Source organism: Myotis yumanensis, unplaced genomic scaffold, assembly GCF_028538775.1.
Source record: "Myotis yumanensis isolate MYYU_CA2020_CCGP unplaced genomic scaffold, mMyoYum1.0.hap1 SCAF_8, whole genome shotgun sequence".
NCBI lineage: Eukaryota > Metazoa > Chordata > Mammalia > Chiroptera > Vespertilionidae > Myotis > Myotis yumanensis.
The window spans coordinates 72,950,601-72,972,179 of record NW_027223759.1 but is presented as its reverse complement, the minus strand read 5'-3'; the positions used below and the strand labels follow the sequence as shown (position 1 = coordinate 72,972,179).

Below are 21,579 nucleotides of genomic sequence, written 5' to 3'. Positions count from 1 at the left end.
CCATTCAAATTCTATTTATATTGTATATGTTTAAATATAAAAGAAACATATACTCAGATTCCAGATTTGGAGAGGGATCTTATGTCCTAGAATGCCCTCAAGTCTAATAAACACAGATACTCTGTGTCTCGCAAAATTATCATTTCTTTCACTCATTAGTTTTTAAAAAGTTGAAAATCCAGGATATGTATCAGGCAGGAGGTCTTTCCACACCTTTCTACAAGATAAAAACTAGCATAAATTAAAATGTATTAATCCTCACCCTCACCCCCCCTCCATGACTGGGCACAAGCTTTGTATTTAGGCTCAACATGTTTTCCCTTCAGGTCTCCAAATAGACTTGGCTGAAATCTTGGCTTTTCAAATGACTTAAAATAACATGAGCCACTATAGTAAAAATTTGCACAGTAACAGAAATAACATGAGATGGAAACCAAAGACCTTTTGCTAATCCTAATTTGGGGCTACCTCCTCCCCTTTGCTTTTCAGAATTTTCTCCACAAGCCTACTGCAAGTTTCTATGTGCAATAAGTATTTATTAAAACATCTGTAAAATAATACAGGTCTCCACACTCCCAGAATGCACAACCATTTTTATGAAAACATTTTATCAAGTTGAAACCATATAAGATAACCCAATTGCCTGGTGATGTGATGAAAGAGCTTTATCATCACAAGAGCATTATGGCCAGCTGTCCAATGTGCCATGGCTTCCCAGCCGCATGCAACACTGAGCACAACACCTAGGTTTGACAATAATAACAACTTATGAGGTAAAAACTTAGAATTCTATCCAGAACTCAACTGTTTTCTGATATTTGGGCAACTGCCAACTCTGTGAAATTTTGCAGCAAACCCCGGTGTTCTGTAGGGAGGCTACTTTGAGAACCACATCTCTTTGGATTCAGATTTTGATTCGCCGCAATCTTCTAACTTTCCTTCCATGGATGTCCCACTAAAACACCCACAGGAATTAGCATACAGGAAATTAAATGTCAAATGGCTTTTAATTTAATTTTATATTTGAATAAAATTGAATTAAATCAGGCACCAGTGGCCTGGCTCATCGGTGGCAGAGGGTGGAGAAAAGGCACTGGCTGTCATGCAGCTGAGCAAGAAAAAAATCAGCTGAGCTTTTAAAGAATTGGCAAAGATGGAGTGTGGGTAGTGTGACAAGATAGATCCCTGGCAGCCTCCGACATGAGCAGTCAGTACTGACTACCGGCTCTTTTCCACGGACTCCAGCAGGTGCTCATGCCAAAGATGGTGACCCCGGGGATAACCTGAGAACCCCCCCCCCCCAGGTGGTACAGGCCAGCAGAAGGGGAACAGTGGCTGCTATGGGGGAAGCATGAACCCCAGTCACCCTCCCCAGACCATCCTCTCATAAATATCCAAAGCTTTACGCCGCTATGAGAGGGGCAGAGAAAACCCTGCCACTCCCAGGCAGAGGAAAAGGCCCTCTGCTGATGGGAGAATGTCAAAGAAGAAAATCTACCCCGGAGAGGACCAGGACAAAGTACTGGGACAGCCCCTGGAGCCCATATGAATGCCACTAGATGTGTGTTGCCACTGCTGGGAAGTGCCAGGAAAATCTCTCCTGCACCAGGGCCTCCAAGAACCTATCCTCTCCTCCACCTCCTCTAATTCCATTGCCAACATACAATCATCAGAAAAGCCAACAATTTCACTCCCAGGTATTTTCCCAAGAGAAATGAAAGCTTATGTCCTCAGAAAGCCTGTATGCAAAGGTTTCTGGCAGCCTCATTCATAAATGCTCAAAAGAACCTAAATGCAAACAACCTAAATGTCCATCAGCTGGTGGATGGATAACACTGTTAGAGTTGTTCAGTGGAACAATACTCACCAATAAAAGAGGAATGAATCACTGTTACATCCTACGTGGAGGAATCTCCAATCATGAGGTCAAAGAAGACAGACACAAAAGGTAACATACTCTATGCTTCTGCTCATATGGCAGTCTGCAGAGGCAAGACTATAACGACAAAAGAGAGTTTAAGGGTTGCCTGGAGATAGGAGGAGGAGAATGACTACAAAAAGGCACAAAGGAACTGAGTGGGGACCTAAATCTTCTGTCTTAATTGTCACAGTGGTTAACTGTCTATATAGACTTGTCAGGTTCATATGTAACCATACTTCAATAAACCTGACTCAAAAACTCAAGAGATATATTTTTAGTTTCATTTCATCATAGTCTGACTGATTTCAAAAAAATTCAGTTCACTTAAACTAGTTTTTATGTGGTACCTACTACATGTCATGCCATGTTATGTCTCAGGTGAATTAGCTGCGGCCTTCTGGGAATACATGGAGTAATAAGATACTTCTTAAAATATCTTCAGCAATTTGTGGGTTAAATATAAAATACCAATGCAAAAATCAAAATATTTAGAACCACATGGCAATGAATTGCATCATTTTACAGCTTGTGGGTTATGATTCAGGAAACTCTTTGTTTGTTTGTTTGTTTGTCTGTCATATAATTTTTAATTGAAACATTTTCCTTTGTAGTTTCTAGCTAGCCCGGTATTCCACTGCACCACTATCGCTGTCACCTATGATGTCAGGAGGGTGGCAGCCATCAACATTGCAGCCCATAGACTGCACAGTCCCCAGGATCTAGTTAATGCTTCCAGAGAGTTCTCTCACTAAAGATCAGTGCTGCATCTGTTGGTCAATTTGACAATCCCATTAAAAGTGGTATTTCCACTGTGCTTAATGTTTTTTGGGAGGGTTTGTTTTTTGTTTTGTTTTGTTTTGTTTTGTTTTGTTTTGTTTTGGTTTTGCTTCTTTCTGTTTCTTGGAGGTTCTTTGAAGGCTTGGATGTTCAAGGCAGAGGGAGAAGGTACTAAACTCAATCTGGGCCTGTCTGTTCTGAATGGTTGGTTCCATTTAATCCTCAGACCCTTCCTTTGGAGAAGTCATCACCAACCTTTTTGGAGACAAGCCCGGGGCGGTGATCTTGGGGGCCAGGGCAGAGGGGGCACCCACTGCCCTACCAGTGCACCTCAGGTATACGACTTTGATCTTCTTAGGACTGAACTTGGGAGCCATGGTAGAGGCGGCTGCTGTGGGATAAACCTGGATTCTGGACAACCAAAGAAAGTTGCACCGAAGCCTCCTCCGAGCTGAAAGCCAGGAAGTTTTAAGAAGAAAATTATAACCTAAAAGGCATTTATTGAAAAACATTTTTAAAAATTTAAAACTATGTGTATCAAGTGCTTAACTCAAAAAAGAAAAAAAATCCTTAAATAAACAAAACGTATAAGAACATAAAAAAGAAACTACATTAAAATAAGATGACTTGATTAAATGAATTGCTCTACTGCACAAATGTTTCTGTCTTTGGTATGTAATATGTGTTGTTCATCACCAAGAGCTTACATAGTATGCAGCCTTTCCTAAACTGATTTGACCACTAAATCATTTTTGTGTGTGTGCATGTATGTGTGTTTCTACCTGCCTTATAGCATTATACCTAATGATCCAGAGGAGAAATTTTAAGAACAGGGCTATTGGCTTAATTAAATCATTTAACTTTTCTGAGCTCCAATTTTATCTCTCTCAAAAAAATTTAAAATTTAATTTATCTCCTCATCTCTATCCCTCAAAGTTGAGTTGGTTCTACAGGAGGTAGAGGAGAATAAACCAATATAAGAGATCCACAAATAGGTTACATACAGTAACAAAGAGAAAGTATTCAAAACAAGCCAAAAAAAAGCTATATAATGTGAAAAGTTTCTATAAACAGAAAGGAAAAGATAATTCACTAGAATACTGGGGAAAGAAAAATGACTTGGTAATCCACAGGAAAAAAGCATCATTTACATTTAAGTAAGAAAAAATCAGTGAAGATTGTACTGTTGAGAAAATGGTGTTCTAAATGATGACCTTCCTCTTCTTTGTCTAAATAGCTATTTAACTTGAATGTCATGTAAGATGGAATACTTTCCCTTCCACGTTCATCCCTTCCAGGTTTTTGACAATGCTAATGGAATCCTCACTCAAACCATCAACATTTACAAGTCACCTGAGAGCAAGTACACTCTCAAATGGGCTGAACCTGGACTGTTTCCCTAATCATAATCTTCCCAACTTGTGAATCAAATTCAATGTTTATTATTCCTCAATAATAATAACCAAGCTACAACTACTAACTTTAAAATTTCAACTAATTTTTTTTCTGACACACTCTTGTTAGCAAAATACCAAGCAAACTAAGCAGGGCCCTTTTAGCTAAACTAGTTCAACCTGCTTAGGAAATTGAGTTAAGAAAAAACGTTTTTTGGGGGTTTTGTTTTGTGGGTTTTTTTGTTTATTTTGTTTTGTTTGTGTTTTGTGGTGTTTTTTGTTGTTTTTTTTTTGCTACAAAAAGCTTTATTGTTTCCATTTGGCCCAATGCATGGAAGAGAGATCCAGGGTGGTTAAAAGAATGGCTAGTGGTTTCAGGGAGAGGCTCAGGCAAAAGCCAGACACCAGAGGTATGCAGAGGGGCCCCTCAAAGGCCTCTGGGCTCCAAAGGCTCCTAGTCATGCTGGAGGGTGAGCCCTTCGAAGAGATATTGGCCCAGCCCAGCCTGGGGGCCAGCCAGCCTGCAGAGGTGAGTCCGGTGTAGCCCATTTTCTTGATGAGTTTCACCTCCTCATCCAATAAGTGAATCTCCAGGGAGTCACAGAGCTGAGGGTCTGTGCAGGTAGGACCCAGGGCATGCAGATTCCAAAGGGCCTGGTTCAGATTCCTCTTAAAGGCCCTGGTGGCTTCCATGATGACCTGAGTTTTACCCCACTCATCCTGAGAAGGTTTCAGCATGTCCAGGAAGAAAACGTAGCCACCGCATTGATTTTGCATCTTTAAGAGATGATCAGTGCCTTCTCTCCTTCTCCACCAACTCTTGGAAGAAGTGGCCCACGCCCTCCAGAGCCACATTTGTCAAGGTCCAAATAGAAGCCCAGAGAGAGGTAGGTGTGGGAGGCCCACAGATCTACCTGACCCGGTGGTCAACAGCAGCCTCCGCCTTGGTGGAATAATTCTGACAAATTTGGGAGCTCATGGTTGTTCAGCAATAGGAGTTAAGGTATAAAAAATGGTGTCGGCTGGTCTCAGGCTGAGCATGGATGAGGTGGTCCCCAAGGTGGTGACTGGAAAAGAGGTCGGAGAGTGGTCGGAGCCTGGAAGAAGGGGCGTCCCTGGGTCCATTCCATCCAAACACTGTTGAAGCAAGAGACAGATCTAGGCACCGAGGTCACTGCCAAAAATAATTTTTAACCTGCCGCAGTTTGAAACCTGAATAGGTGCTGCTGCTTCTTAGGAAAGAAATCATTGGAAGCTAGGTGATCAAGTCATAATTACTTTAATGTGATCCTGACATGTGTTAAAAAGGGAAAAAATATAAAATCTACTCACTCTCTAATGGAAATGGCATCATAAAACTAAAAAGATTCCGCAATACTGAGCAGCAGTCCATGAGAAACTGATTTTTATCCACATTCAGAGCCTAGTTTGCTAGTTAATGAGGTGTGAAGAAATCTAGAGTGGTTAATAATCCCACAAACTGGTCATAATCGAATCACTACAACGTTAATTATAGAATTAAGGACATTGTGACTATGAAAATGAAAATAAAAATAAAGTCACTGCTTTTGTTCTACGTGCTTCATAGTAAAGCTAATTTTCCAAAGCTAGACAGGGCTCAAAAAAGATGGCACTTTTCCCACAGAAATGTCTCTGACAAAAATCTGGTAGACTGGGTTTTAATCCTAGCAACTAAAAATTAGTTGTCCTTGTTTTGCCATGTAAGTTTAAGAAAGAAACTCTCACTTTGTTGAGATATTTAATTTCCTAGTCATTTATATACACACATTCACAAGACAAGTCATTACTAAGACAAACTATTTTCTGATTGTGTTGCAAACTTAACTCTTAGATTTAAAAGCTGGTTCTCAGTCCCTTATTTGTATTTTCAAGAGCTAAATACACTGTTTTCTACAATGTTGGTACAACTATTCTTGTTTATTAACATGACACTAACAGATTTTGTCTAATTGCACATTTTAATAATAATCCAACCCTCCAAACTATTGCCTGTTTGCATTGGATTTGTCAAACTTTAAAGCTTTATTGTTTAGTAAACAGGGTATGTCACTAAGAATTTAACCTAATTAAGACAATACATTCTCCATTATGCCCTGAATATATAAATGCCTCCACACACTTTTCAATTCAAATTTAATTTTTTCATGAACATAAGGTAATTTAATCTGATTGCAAAAATTTGAAAATACCAAGAAAAGTATAGAGACAAAAAAAAAATAATCAGTACAGTCTCACTTATGCAAGGCAACTACTAATAACTTGTATTCCTTCCTTAAATCTATCTTCCTTAAATAGTTAAAATTATAGAAATATTCAAGTTTGCTTTACACTATTTTCATAAAAAATAATCACTTTTCATATCATCTCTATTTTGTTGTATGGAATGGGTCAAGCATAGTTTATTTTATTGTTACATTATTAGTAGATTTTGAAGTACTTCTAAATGTTCACTATCATATCATGAAATAATCTCTGGATAGAATAAAATAGTAATGATGAGTCCAAGCAGAGTTTGAAGGAAATGTAAGTTCAAATCCTGGCTCAGCTACTTAGCAGTTTTGGTGAGAAGTGAATTATATAATGTAAGTAAAGCCCATAACATGGTGGGCAATCAATGAATTAAAGCTATTATTAATGAGGCTGTTCCTAAATTTTAAAATATTTTGATATCATATATGCCCAGAGATTGGATTTCTTGGTTAAATAATGTAAGCATTTATAAGGATTTTCATTCATATTGTCAAGTTTTCTACAAAGTGGCATACCAATTTAAAATAAACTCTCACCAGTTTTATATGAAGAGTGATTCTCAGCAACGTTGGGTGTTCTCATATTTTTTAATTTAATAGGTGAATATTTTCTCTCATTTTAACTTTAATCTTTTTGAGCATTTAGTAACATTGTACATTTTAAGAATGTATTAATCATTTGTACCTTTTAAATAAATTATCTGTTCATGTCTTTTGTTCATTAACATATTGGAGTCATATCAACTTATGTAACTGTTTTTAAATATTAATGATATTAATAATTTATCATATGTGTAGTAAAATATCTTGTCAGTTTCTCCATGTTTAAACATGTTCATAATACTCCTGATATTGAGATTTTTTTTATTTTTCTATGGGAGAACTATTCTTTTACTTTATGAATTATTCCTTCCTTATCTAGAAATTGGAAAATAATCACTTTTTTTTATTCCTACTAGGTCAAATTAAATTTGATATTGTACAGTTACCTGTTTTATGCTGATAAAACATATTTTGGTTTATGCTGTTAAATGAGATTCAAAGTTGAATTTTTCTCAAAGTAGTTAAACCAGTGTCCAAATAAGATTTATTTTTAAAATGCTTCTCTTTCTTATTAATCTACAATGTCTCCTTTATGATATATAAAACTTCACACATAGCCCTGGCTGGTATGACTCAGTTGGTTGAACATCATTTATGCACTGAAAAGTTGCCAGTTGAATTCCAGGTCAGGGCACAGGCCCAGGGCATACAGGATGCAGCTGGTTGGTGTTTCTCTCTCTCCCTCTTCCTTCTTCCCTCTAAAATCAATTTTTTTAAAAACCATATTTAAAATTTTACATATAGCCCTGACCTGTTTGGCTCAGTGGATAGAGCATCAGCCTGCGGACTGAAAGGTCTCAGGTTGGATTCCGGTCAAGGGCATGTACCTTGGTTGCGGGCACATCCCCAGTAGGGGGTGTGCAGGAGGCAGCTGATGGTGTTTCTCTCTCATCAATGTTTCTAACTCTCTATCCCTCTCCTTTCCTCTCTGTAAAAAAATCAATAAAATATATTTTAAAAAAAAACTTTACATATAAACTCAGCCAGCATGGCTCAGTGGTTGAATGCTGATCTATGAACAAGGAGATCACAGTTCAATACCTGGTAAAGGCACATGGTCGGGTTGCGGCCTTCATCCCCAGTGTAGGGCATGTAGGAGGCAGCCGATCAGTGATTCTCATTCATCATCGATGTTTCTATCTCTCTCTCCCTCTCCCTTCCTCTCTGAAGTCAATAAAAATGTATTTTAAAAAATTTTACACACAATAAAGTTTAATTTTACAAGACACCAATATGAATCAAAGATATTGCCCACTGTACCTGATCCGCTTTTGGAAGAGGAGCTGAAATTGAAGATCCCTGCAACAACCCTCGTCCAAATGATCTCCCCCACCTTCTGGGGCTTGGGAGATTTTCAAGACCAGAAAGAAGGAGAATAACTGAAAAACACTTTTCTACATTTTAATTCATGGTTAATTCTTTCCTCTGATTTTGCCCACAATAAACCTGCATGATGAAAAAATGAGATGAAATATAGGTAACAGTTGTGAAGCATTTATAATGTTCTAGATTCTTTAAGACCTTCAAAAATCCCATGAGCTAGACTTCCATTTCCTGATTTTGATATTATGTAAATGCATTCAGAAATCTTAAATAAATTACCCAATACTGAACAATCTATAAGGTGCCAAAATAGGATTTGAACCTATATTTCTCTGAATCAAAAAATCATGTTTGTTGAAAAATAATCCTAGATTTAGAAAGAAAATCTCTCTCTCTCTCTCTCTCTCTCTCTCTCTCTCTCTCCTCTCTCTCTGACCTTTCCTTTCCTGGAGTAATATTAGCTTAATATTAGCAGATTGCATGTACCATATACTCCAATTTGGACATTTTATACTTTTCAATAAATGTGCATGTGAAGTTGAAAGGATGAGGAGGGGGAAAAAAATCTCAGGTTTGGGGCATGGGAACCCTGCAACAAAGGGTGTGAACTGTCCTTCAGAAGGTTAGATGAGGATGTGACTACTTCTCACAGATCACCAAGGTCAATGAGGACAACATAAGGAACAGATAACACTAGCTATCACTTAAAGGATGCAAGTAGATTGTGAACATACATGGTATAATACTAACCATGGACATTCCCTCTTTACTACTGCTGCCAATAACCATGGCTTAAAGCCCTCAGAGCCTCATGCAAGGAAGAAGAAGGAAAAAAATAGTAAATCATCCTATGACAGTTTCCAAGATGAAGTGACTGAATAATCTGTCAAATAAATGTGACTGGATTTTTAGATTTCATTTTCTGTGTTGTGAAGAATTGGGGTCGAGTGTCAGCATTTTAAATGAGCTATAGAAAATAATTGTAAAATTTATAATAGACACTCATGGAACTGGTGTCTATTATAAATTTAATCCAAATGGGTTCAATGAGGGCACTTCTGTGAAGAATAAAGGCATAGCCAACTGTAGGTACACTGAAAGGGAGAACAGGAAATTAGAAAATCAGGCTTTTCTCGGTGGCTCACCGGGACCCAGGTCCTCTCCTTATCTTCTCCTTGGGTGGCTACTTGCTGCTGCCTCTCCTGGCCTCTGAACAGGGATGAAGAGCTTCGCTGCTATTCCCTGGAACAGCGTGGTGTCAGTCAAGAAGTCTTCGACTCAAAATACTAGTGGCTCCTGCCATTTCAAATTCCAGTTCCTCATGCCTTGCTTGACATTTCTGATTTAATGCACTCCTACTGATTTCTTACTCATCTCTGTATTCCTTTCTCTTTGCCAGCATTTTACCTCTATTGTGTATTCCTATGTAAATGTCATTTTGATTGTAGAAAAGTTCATGTATCCCATGTGTATGTATGTGTAGGTACACCTGTATAGGGTATATATAACATTGGACTTAAAGATTATTGAGTGAGGTGGATACAATTCTCAGTCTAAAACATATGTTTTGCAGGAAGTATAACATATGTCTTTTTCTATAATTCAGCTTATTTTCTATTTCGAGTCTCCATTCTGCTATGTGGTGGAAGCTCCATATTAACCAATTTGTGCTCACACTCCTCTCTTTCCCCCAGGATTGTGCCAAAGGTTTAGTGGCTTGTATAGTGCCAAGAAATTGGAGTATGGCTCCTAAATATATTCCCTGCCTGATAAATTCTCAACCCCTCACCATCCTCTTCTTTGCCCTGGAGTCTGAACTGAATGGAACTCATTAACAGGGTTCTCTTCCCTCTGGCTTCCAGATAGAATCATCCTTCTCTATTTGATTATATTTTTTTCCTTCTGGTTTCTACAATCATGCCATCTTTTCAGTCCATTGGACCTAGCAGTGTTAGCAGGTCTGCTGCTACTGGGCCCAGGTTCCTGCACTCTACACTGCCCACACCTTGGTAATCACTCCTTCTGTAAATAACCCGTCCCTGAAGTACCATGCTGGGAGGGCCCAGCCATTTCCAGCTGTGATAACGTCCTAGATGTCCATTGTCCATAGAGATATCTTCTATTGTATCTGGTTCCTAGCTGTCAGATCCTTGTCAGAGTTACAGATTTCCACAGTAGCATCCCTCATGCTTGTCCCCTTCTCCCTGCAGGTCTTGTGAATGCTCTCTGCTGCTGTTTCCATGCCGTGCTGAGGACCAGAAATGTCTGTGGGTTGTTAGGCCCTGTCTGCCTATGCCCTGTGTGCACTCACTCTCTCTCTCTCTGTGCCTAAGGTTGCAAAGTGTACGGAGATTCCTCCCTCCAGGACCCGTCCATGTCTAGCCAGACCTACTCCATCTGCTTTATGCAACCCACACCAGGGGAAATACTTGATTGGTGGGAGATGAGGTGAGAAAGAAGGTGCATAAAATACTGAAAGAGGAAAAAAGATATAATATATAGAAGTGTGTCAATATAGGTATTTAAACATCACCACCGTGTAACAAATCCAGGAAACTAGGCGTTTGCAAGCACCAGAGCCATCCAGCTTGCGGGTTCTAAAAATAAGGGCTTAAACATTTATATTGCCAAATGGCAGGCTCTTCATTTATAGAGCAAAGTATAGTTTGAAAAGTACTTCGCATATGAAAACTCACTGGATCTTCAAGACAACCCCAAAAAGGGTTATAGCATAGACCTCATGTTATGGGCTGAACTGTGTCCCTCCCAAATTTATTCTTTGAAGTTCTAACCTTCAGTATCTCACAATGTAACCATATTAACAAGGTTACAAGGTCTTTAAAGTGGTAATGAAGTCTTAAGAGTGGTTCCTAATCTTATGTGACTAATGTCTTGATAAGAAGAGGGAATTTGGACGCAGACATGAGCACACACAGAGGAAAGGTCATGTGTAGACAGAGGGGAAAGACAACCATTTGCAAGCTAAAGAGAGGCCTCAGAAGAAACCAACCCTGCTGACACCTTCACCTTGGACTTCTAGCTTCCAGAATGTGAGAAAAAAAATTGCTGCTATTTAAGCTACCCAGTTTGTGGTACTTTGTTATGGTAACCCTAGCAAACCAATACACCCCATTTTATAGATCAGGAAACTGAAGTTTAGAGAGGTTAAATAACCTGTCAAAAACTCACAGTTTGGTTAATCATTTACAGTAAATGATTACACTAGTAATTCCAATACTTCAATCCAGGCTGCCTCTCGCCCTGTATTACTTTTCTCATGAATGAATTGCAAAGTGCTCTGCAACTGTACTGTATTATTGTCATCTACACTAATAAAAGAGAAACATGGTAATTAGCATATGACCGCTACCCTTTTCATTGGCTAATCAGGGTGATATGCAAATTAACTGCCAACAAAGATGGCAGTTAATTTGCATATATAGGCACAATGCAGGGAGGCGAAAGGGAAAGCAGGAAGAAGCCCCCTGCCACTGACAGTGATGGGAAACCCAGGGGGGAGCTAAGAGTCGGGGGGCAGGGCAAAGGCGGCCCCAGGGCCGCCTTTGCCCTGCCCCCCAGCCATGATCGGAGAATCCGGCGCCTTTGCCACCCTGGGAAGTAGGGGTGGAGCCAGTGATGGGATCTGGGCACGGGCGAAGCTGGCAGTTCCGGGAGCTTCCCACCCCAAACCCAGCTTCTGCAATCCCTGACCACAGAAGCTGGGTGCGGGTCAGGGAAGCGTCCGCCACCAGCATCCCTGGCCATGGCTTCCCAGCCCCGCACCCAGCCATGGCTTCCCTGCCCCGCACCAGGCTTCTGGGATGGGTGACCGCAGAAGCCCAGTGCAGGGGCGATCACAGAAGCCAGGTGTGTGGGCAGGGAAGCAGCCTCAGCCAGCTTCCCGGGCTGGGGCTTCCCTGGCCCACACCTGGCTTCTGCAATTGGTGATGCCTATTTCTGCTTGACACTTAACTGACTACCCTCCCTTGAAGCACAGAAGAAGAAGAAGCCCCCAGAAGAAGAAGCCATCCACCTTTGGTCCTGGCGCCAGTGCCTGGGGCTGGCTACAGCCCAGGATATGGACAAGCTACTGGCCAGAGGTCCCAGGCTGCAGCCACCCGGAGAAGCTACCAGCCCTGTGGTCCAGGGCGCCAACGCCTGTGGCCAGGGAAACAGGTTCCCTCTTCTCCTACTGTAGTCATTACTTCAATATTCCCCTTCTGAATTTCTCTCCTGTGCTGCAACCCAACTCCACTTTTTGTCGGAAGGATACGGAACAGAGAGAGCAGTGTTAAAAGCTTACATTTTTAAGCCGGTAAGGTTGGTACTTAAACATATAAATGGAAAACTAGAGTCCTTAAGGTAACAAAGGCTACAAAGGACAGGGACAGTGCCTGACCTATTATATCCAGCAATCCATATGGGAACTGAAAACTTTGCAATGATGACAATTACTGAAGATATGAATCAACTAATATAGTTGACAGGGACAATTCTTCCATCTTTGAAAATATCTACATCAAATCTGTTTAAATAGATTTTCATCTGCATAATATCACACATTCTGACAAGACCACCACCTCCACTAATGTGGTCAGTGTTGTGCTGTAAAATGTTTAATAACTGAGGGACGCCCCCCCCCCCCTCGAGTGCACAAATTTTGTGCACTGGGCTACTAGTATGAGAATATTCATGAGACTATGTGTATAAACTTCTTCAGAGTCAAGCAGTGCATCTGTGGGCTTATGCCACCAGGTTGTAGCTGCCCCCAGGCCATTTCCAGATGCCCACTTCCCTCCTCCCTCCACTCCATCTGCTGCCTTTCCTCTCCTTTCACACCTCCCATCAATTTCCTGAATTGCAAGCCCATTCAGAAGACTTTGCAAAGAGAGAAAAAGATGATGGGAGAAGCCTAGAGCAACAAGTCTCTCCAAAATGGCAAGTATTAAGTTCCTGAAATGTGGCCAGGCTGGAAAGACTAAGGAAACAGTGAAAGCAACAAAAATGTTCAATTTTGTTCTTAGTCCAAGTACCAGAGATTGAAATTGTACAGTGCAGTAGGGTTAAAAAAAAAAAAAACTAGCTGGAAATTAGGAAATTTGGTTACAGTCTCTCAGATTTGTGGATTCTCTATCAGAAAATGGGCAACTTACTTTAATTACTGGGCTTACCAACAAAATGACTGTGATATTCAACATTCCGCTAGCTCTAACATTTAGTGAGATTTTTACCTGATGCTGTAATTTTGTGCTTTTTCATGGAAGTATCAAATTGCACCACATGCTTCAGCGGCCATTTGAACCTCGGTGTCAAGTTTTGATTTTCTTGGGGAGTGAGTTTTTAAAAATAAAAAATGATCCCAACTGTAAAAGTGTTAATCTTATTTCAATTCCTATAAGCTAGGGGAAATTTGATTTGTTTACTTATTTAGCTGTAGCCATAGCAAGTTCCATTCATTTATTCATTGATTTAACCAACATTGAAAGAACACCCACTATGGACTAAATACTTACTAATTATGCCTACCCTTAGGAACTCATGGTCTTTCTGTGATACAGAAACTGTATGGCATGAAAAATGCTAGGGTTTGCATTAGAACGCAGGTAAGTTCACGGTGGCATGGAGCCTATAAAAGGGCAAAAAGGACACCTAGCCCAACCATGGTAAGGAGCATGAATTGGATTCCATTAAGACAAAAGGAGTAATTTTCACAATGTCCCAGAGAAGGTTAAACATACTTAAGGAATCATAAAAAAACACGAACTCAGTTTATCAAAAGGGCTGGGTGTGTTGATCACTAAATCGTAAAAGACTCTCCTATACTGCTTATAAATGAGCCCAAACACAGAAAGCAAATTCCTTTGTTATTTGCTACTGCTATGAAGATTTGTAAGAGATGTGAATCCTGTATATAAATCCCTAGTATTTACTATATCCTACCTTGTTTGAAATCAAACATTCCTAGAATCACAAAAAATTAAATATTGAAAGAACCTTATATATCAGCTGGTTCCACCCACTTCCTGAAACTGATTACTCTTAGGTCTCACAGCAGCAGAGCCAAATCTAGATCCCAAATATCTAGACTCCCACTTCAATGTGTTGTTGCTTTTTTTTCTGAACCTCTCTGTACTTCCCGCCAGTCTTTGTACATAAACTGCAGGGAGTGAAGTCAAGTGTTCTCTGTCATTCAGTTAATCAAGCAATCATTTAGGAGGCATGCCAGACCTTTGAATGGCTTGGAATCAACCATCACTACATGCAAGTTGTGCTGCTGTATATATTTATCTCCTTATCCATGGTCTGAAATACCCCTTCTATTAGTATCGTCTGGCCTGGAAAGATCCGTGAATGGGCACAGTGAATGGACATTGCAATAATTTTCCCAGAGTCAAGAGAGGAAGTAGACAGTGGCTGATGACACCTTCCATTGATTCATGGCTCATTCAGCAAACATTTCATGAGCATCTAATACATGCCAGGCACCGTCCTAAGCAGCATCAGTGAAAAATTGAATAATGGAAATAAGAGCATGTCTTGGCTCAATGGTGCTTATCTACTGAGCAAAATAGATAATAAGCAAAGAAACAAATATACATAATTGAAATATCAAACACTAATAAGTACATGACAAAGGTTCAAAATGCTGGAAGTGAATAAATTCTGAAGGAAGAGAAAGTGCAGTAGGAAGAAACTGTAATGACTCACTTCCAGAAAAGAAAGATACGTGAATATATTGAAACTTTCACATTCACCTTCCCCTACCATGGAGTCATTCTTAGAAACGTGGTGGGAAGAAGGAGAAAGCACTCTGAAATTTCTTCTGGAGTGCCAAGAACCACCCTATTAACTCTTATCAGACTGGTTTTTAGAGACATCAAGCACTTTTCCCCCAAGCACCCACCACTTTCTTCCCTGAACATAAGATGTTCCATGTGTTTTCATACTACTGGGCAGTATTCATTTAGCATTCCTAGAAGAGTTCACAGTTCCCTGTGAATATATGATTCAAATTAGAGACCATCCCTTCCCCAAACACCCACAAAATAGCACATAGAAAATGTTGCAACCAGAACCGGTTTGGCTCAGTGGATGGAGCGTCGGCCTGCGGACTCAAGGGTCCCGGGTTTGATTCCGGTCAGGGGCATGTGCCTGGGTTGCGGGCACATCCCCGGTGGGGGGTATGCAGGAGGCAGCTGATCGATGTTTCTCTCTCATCGATGTTTCTAACTCTCTATCTCTCTCCCTTCCTCTCTGTAAAAAATCAATAAAATATATTTAAAAAAAAAAAAAAAAAGAAAGAAAATGTTGCATTAAATGTCAAGGGTTCATGGAAGACCATCAGTGATCGTTTTCCTGGAGACTCCTCTGAACAAATAGTATTTCTCGGTATGAGGGGGGCATAGGTTCTAAATGGCGTAGGCACAGGGGCTGCAATCCAAGAGTTCTCCAGTTTAAGCACTGCCCATGTTCAGAGACCTCCTGGCCAAAGGGCTTTTGGTAACCAAGCTGCACTGCTTAGGGAACAAAACTCACATGTGTAACCAGCAGCACTGTGTGCTTTTTGTTGTTATTATTTGAATTTATTGGAGGTGACATTGGTTACTAAAAGTATATATGTTTAAGGGCTAGCGTTCTAGAATGCATCATCTATACATTGTTTGTATGTTCACCACCCCAAGTCAAGTCTCCTTCCATCACCATTTGTCCCCCCTTTTCCCTCTCTTGCTTCCCCCATCTCTTTTCCCTTAACCAGCAGTACTGTTGACTGCTGGTTATTAAAGACCAAATAGAAATTCAATCCTGTTTATTTATAAAACAATTTTAAATGTACATGTGAAATTTGTTGCCCCTAAAATGCATAGAATTAATACAATGAAATCCTTAAAACATATGTTTTATCAAAACAAAATTATATATTATACATATAGTTCATAATTATGAAAGCCTACCCACATATTAGGATCACTTGGAGAGTTTTTAAAAAACACACTCAGGCCCATATCAGACCAATTAAATCAGAATTTCTCTCGGGGGGGGGGGGCAGGAATTGGTGATGTTTAAAGTCTCCCCAGATAATTCCAATAAAGAGCCTATTTGCCACCCACTGATTTAGTAGGGCTCACTGATCTTCATTTATTGCAAATCTGGCTTTGCTGAATTAAGAAGAAAAATACTTAAAACTAAACCCAGTTCATGATAGGGTTGTTTATTCAGTTTATCTGCCCTCAAAGTCAAATAATTCTAATGGTTTTTAATAGTCCTAACATTTCACAGAATATATGAAATATAAGAAAACCTATCAACAAGTAGATCTTTTGTTTCCTTATGTAGATCAACATAAATATAAATACCTGTGAGCAAAGATTCTTTCTACTCCTTCCTGGCATTCCAGTACCTAGCATAGAGCTTGGCACATAGGAGGACTTAATGAATGTTTGCTGAGTTAACCACACCATTTTGATCCTTCGTTCATCCATCAAACATTATAGGGAAGAAAATGTCATGATCACTCAGTAGGTGTCTAATGGGGCATTTAACTGCTGCCTAGAGAACCAGTGTTGTTGAATTCATTCTCTCATTAAAATATTATCTACCATGTGCCAAATAGTATAGTTGGTGCTGGGAATGATAGTGATAATGATAATTTAATCCTTTCAAAATCATTTTTGACATCTTCTTTTAGAGAATTATTGGAACTTAGTTCCAGGAAGATTAAGAGATACAGTGTGGCAAAGAGTAAAAATAAGCTGGAATGCCCATCTTCTAATTCCCAATGTGGTGCTATTTTGGTGGAGAGCAAAGTGTGTCACTTTTATTACATGTAAATTTAAAGCAATGAGACTAATTTTAAGAGCAAGCGATTGTGTAGGAAAGAAGTCACAATAGGTGTAAACCGCCATAGAGGACCTTTCCAGTTCTATCAGTCAGTTTGGTGTAAGCAACTGTGGGATTAGAAGCAAATTTTCTTTCATGTTTGGGTTAAGATAAATTTTGTATTTAGAGCAAATAATATCATATTCTGTATAAAGGTAGAGAAAATTGTTTCTGAGACTCTAGGAGAATAAGTGAGGTAAGTAAGGCAAAGAGTGATTTGAGACTGGCACACAGGTTTAAGGAAAATAGAGAGAATACGTTGATTTCAAAATTTAGTCTTTTTCATATTCTATATAATAAAAGCCTAATATGCAAATTGTCCCCTCGATCAGGAGTTCAACCAGGAGTTTGCTATGACGTGTGCTGATCACCAGGGGGCAATGAGGAACATGGCAGGAGTCAGCGATGCAGTGCTGCAGTGGGTGGCAGTGGAGGCACTGCTGGCCCCAATGATCCCCCACAAGAGCGGGACTGCATCAGGATGGTGGAGCAGGTGAGTGGGCAGTGCCAGACTAAGGCAGGTATGAGCAGGGCCCAATTGCCCTGTAGATGGCAACCAGCAGATGGCAATGACTCAGGTGGAGGCGGGTGTGCAGGGGCCCAAAGACCCAGGTGCTGCCCAGGGCCCAGAGGTCTGCTGGGACCTGCCCTTCCACACCAGATGCTCGTGCTTCGATTACCGGCCAGGCCTAGGAACCACACTGTGCATGGATTTCGTGCACTGGGCCTTTAGTAGATTATTCTAAGAATGTAAAAAATTTGGGAGGGGGTAATTTCAGATACTAATCACCTCTCTGACCTCATCTCCTATTATTCTTCCTCTCGTTGGGTATTCTCCAACATCTCTAACCTTCCAACCATTCCTCAGGAGAGCCAAGGTGGACCCTTCAGGACATTTCTACATGAACTGTCTTTGCCCAACTTTTCATAGGGGCATTTCTTCCCTCTTTCAATCTCTGCTTGTTATTCTCTTGGTATTCCCTCCCAGAAAGGACTTTTCTGCCCACTTTCTCTGAAACTGAGTTCCTGGGCCCCAAGCTCCCCTATGCTCCTAGCCCCTATACTGCTCTATGAGTTTCTTCTGAGCACATACCACTCCTAGGAACTATTTTATTTCCTTGTTTACATAGTGTGTATGCTCTGTGAAGGCAGAATTCTGCCTCTTTTTTTTATTGGTGTTCTTTTTTTTTTTTTTTTAATTTTTACTTGAGGACATCTTTAAAGGGAGGGAAAGAGAGAGAGAGATGTGAGAGAGTAACATCGATCAGTTGCTCGGTTGCCTTCCATGTGCTCCCCGATTGGGGATCAAACCCTCAACCCAGATATGTGCCCTAATCTGGAATTGAACCGGCAACCTTTTGGTGCATGGGACAATGCTCAACCAACTGAGCCACTCACACCAGGCATCATCACAGTGTTCTTGTCACTAGAACAATGCCTGCTTCACTGCATTCAATACTATTTTAATATTTATAGTTGATGTTAGGAAGGAACAAAGGAAGAAAGGCACACAAATTCAATGGCCAACATATAACACTAAAGTTCAGGCAAAGGTACCATGTCTTTCCCAGCTGATTGGTATAAAATAAAGATTGATAAAACCTGACCTAGCCAGTTTTGCACAGACTGAAGGGCCTTCGGTTTGATTCCAGTCAAGGGCATGTATGTTGCAGGCTTGATTCCTGGCCCTGGTTGGGGCGCTTGCAGGATGTTTCTCTCTCAGCTGCTTGCTTTCATTCTCTCTAAAAATCAATGGAAAAAATATGCTAAGGTAGGATTAATGAAAACAATAAAAAATTTAATAAAACCTACTATTTTGTCAAGGGCTTAAAAAGAAGATTAATAAAATCCACTATTGTTGGACTCTAAATTGGTGCAACCTTTGAAAGATGGGATTTGGCAGTGTCCAACAAATTTTTAATGTGCATACTTTTGACCCATAAATTTATTTTCCCATATATTAGCTTGTTAATATAAGTAACATAAACCAATAATGAGATGTACATAGATGTGTATAGTAGACTAGAGGCCCGGTGCACAAAAATTTGTGCACTCAGGTGGGTCCCTCAGCCTGGCCTGTGCCCTCTTGCAGTCTGAGGCCCCTCGGGGGCCCCTTCCCCTGGCTGCTGGCACCAGTTTTCCTCCGGCACCCAGAACCCAGGCCTTCGCTCTTCGCCGGGAGGGGCCGGCGCGGTGTGCAAGGGGCTTAGCTCCTCGCTGCTCGCCACGTGCGGGCCCTGGCTTCCCTCTTTGCTCTTCACTGGCCACACCGGCCTTCGCTCGCTGCTCCTGCCTGGGGACAGCCGGCTTCGCTCCATTGCTTGGCACCTACGTATGCAAATTAACCCCCATCTTTGTTGGCGGTTAACCGCCATCTTTCTTTGAAGTTAATTTGCATATCGCCCTGATTAGTCAATGGGAAGCTTAGCAAAGGTACAGTCAATTACCCTTTTTGTCTTTTATTAGATAGGATTACATGTAATAGAGGAAAACTTTGAAAAGTTTTTAAATGTCCACCAATGGTTAAATAAATAATAATACATAGAAATAGGAAATACTGAGTGATTGTTAAAAAGAATGAGGAAAATCTAAGTGGACTAGCATAAGATAATATGTGTGACATATTGTTAATTATTATAAGTGACATATGGAACTATATATCTATCAAACTGTCAACTATATTTACTTCTTTGTAGCAGGACTATGGTATGAGGGTGGCAATGATGGAGAAATTTCCCATTTTATGTAATATCAATTTATGTTGTTTTAATTTTTAATTTATTACAATTTGTTTTAAATAAACACATGATGGCCCTCCAAAAATATCCCTATCTTGGGTTTCTTGAGAAAACATAGCTTTCCTTCGTATCAGATAATTTTTGTCAAAAAATAATTGTTAGATTGGAAGCTTCATGAGGACAGAAAGCCTGTGGCCTAAGAAGGCTGTTCAAGCTCCAGATACTAGTCATGAATTCCATTTATCAGGAGGAAGAAAGTGGGAAGAACAATATGCCTATACCCTTTAATAACATTTCTAAGATATTATAACTATAGTCTTATTATACCCGTTGGTTAGAATTTAGCAAATGGCAACATGAGATGGGAGGATAATTTATGTTTTCCCAAGGTAAAAATAAGAATTCCTACCTATAATAATAATCTATAATAATAATAGTGTAATATGCTAATTAGACCAGACAACCTTCCAGACAAAGCTGGGGCTGCGAGGGAAGCCCCGGTCCCAGGTGCCAGAGGGAAGCCAGTGCCAGCAGCCAGAAGGAAGGCCTACTCTTGCACAAATTTTGTGCATTGGGCCTCTAGTCATTAAATAAAGGGAGAAATAATATTAGGAAACAATTAACAGTCTTTCTCAAAAGTATTTAAATAAATATCCAGTAATAATTCACTAATATTTTGAAATTTTCCATCCATTAAATGTTTATTTTTAGATTTTTCACTAATATTTATATTTGATATGTCAGAGGTACAATTATTGGCTGAGAGCAACATAGAAAAAAGTCAGAAAAAATACAAAACAAATTGGAAAAGATGTAAATTGCTAAAAATATACTTGCAAAGCGTCTCTCAAATGCTCAAAAATATGATTACATAAAATGGCATATACAATCAAATTTCATTTTAGTACAATTTCTCTTTGTTACGAGACAATTCTATTTTGACCAAATGACACATTAATGTGTCATCCTGCGTGACTGTATGTTCAGATACTGAATGTGACTCTCTAGATTATATGTGGACTTCATAAACAAAGTGTACACCTACAATTCAATTAAAAAATAAAAGGACAAACATCCTAATAGAAAAATGGGCAAAAGACTCTACCAGGTACTGCCCAAAAAGGGATATCCAGATGGCAGATAAAGTTACGAAAATATGCACAGCATCATTAGTCATCAGAGAAATGATGCATATTAAAACCATAATAAGATACCACAACATATCCACCAGAATGGTTAAGTTTACAAAGATGGAAAATCAAGTGTTGACAAAGTAGTTGAGGAAGTGAACAAGAATGCTACTAGGGGTATAAACTGATGCAATCACTACAGAAAGCAGTTTGGTGGTATCAGCTGACGCTGAATATGGGCATAGTCTTCGACCCAGCAGCAATTCACAGCTATCAATGCATGCATGCACGTGCTCATCAAAAGACATGTACAAGACTGTTTATAACCCCCTATTCATAATAGCTAAAACCTAGAAACAAATGTGCATCAATGGGAAATAGATAAAGTCATTGTGGCACATTCATACAAATGCATATTATATAGCAATAAACAAATTGTTGTTAAATCAAAAAAGGTTGATGAATTGCATAAACATAATGTTGAGAATTTTTTTTAAGTGGGCACAAAAGTTTTTATTTTTAAAAAATTTTTATTGATTGATTTGA

At 39.7% G+C, this 21,579-nt stretch overlaps 1 pseudogene; it reads right to left on the bottom strand.

The window, feature by feature from the left end:
* Window positions 1-4,398: 4,398 nt before the first annotated feature.
* LOC139015810 (ferritin light chain pseudogene) lies at window positions 4,399-5,071 on the bottom strand (annotated as a pseudogene).
* Window positions 5,072-21,579: the final 16,508 nt, after the last annotated feature.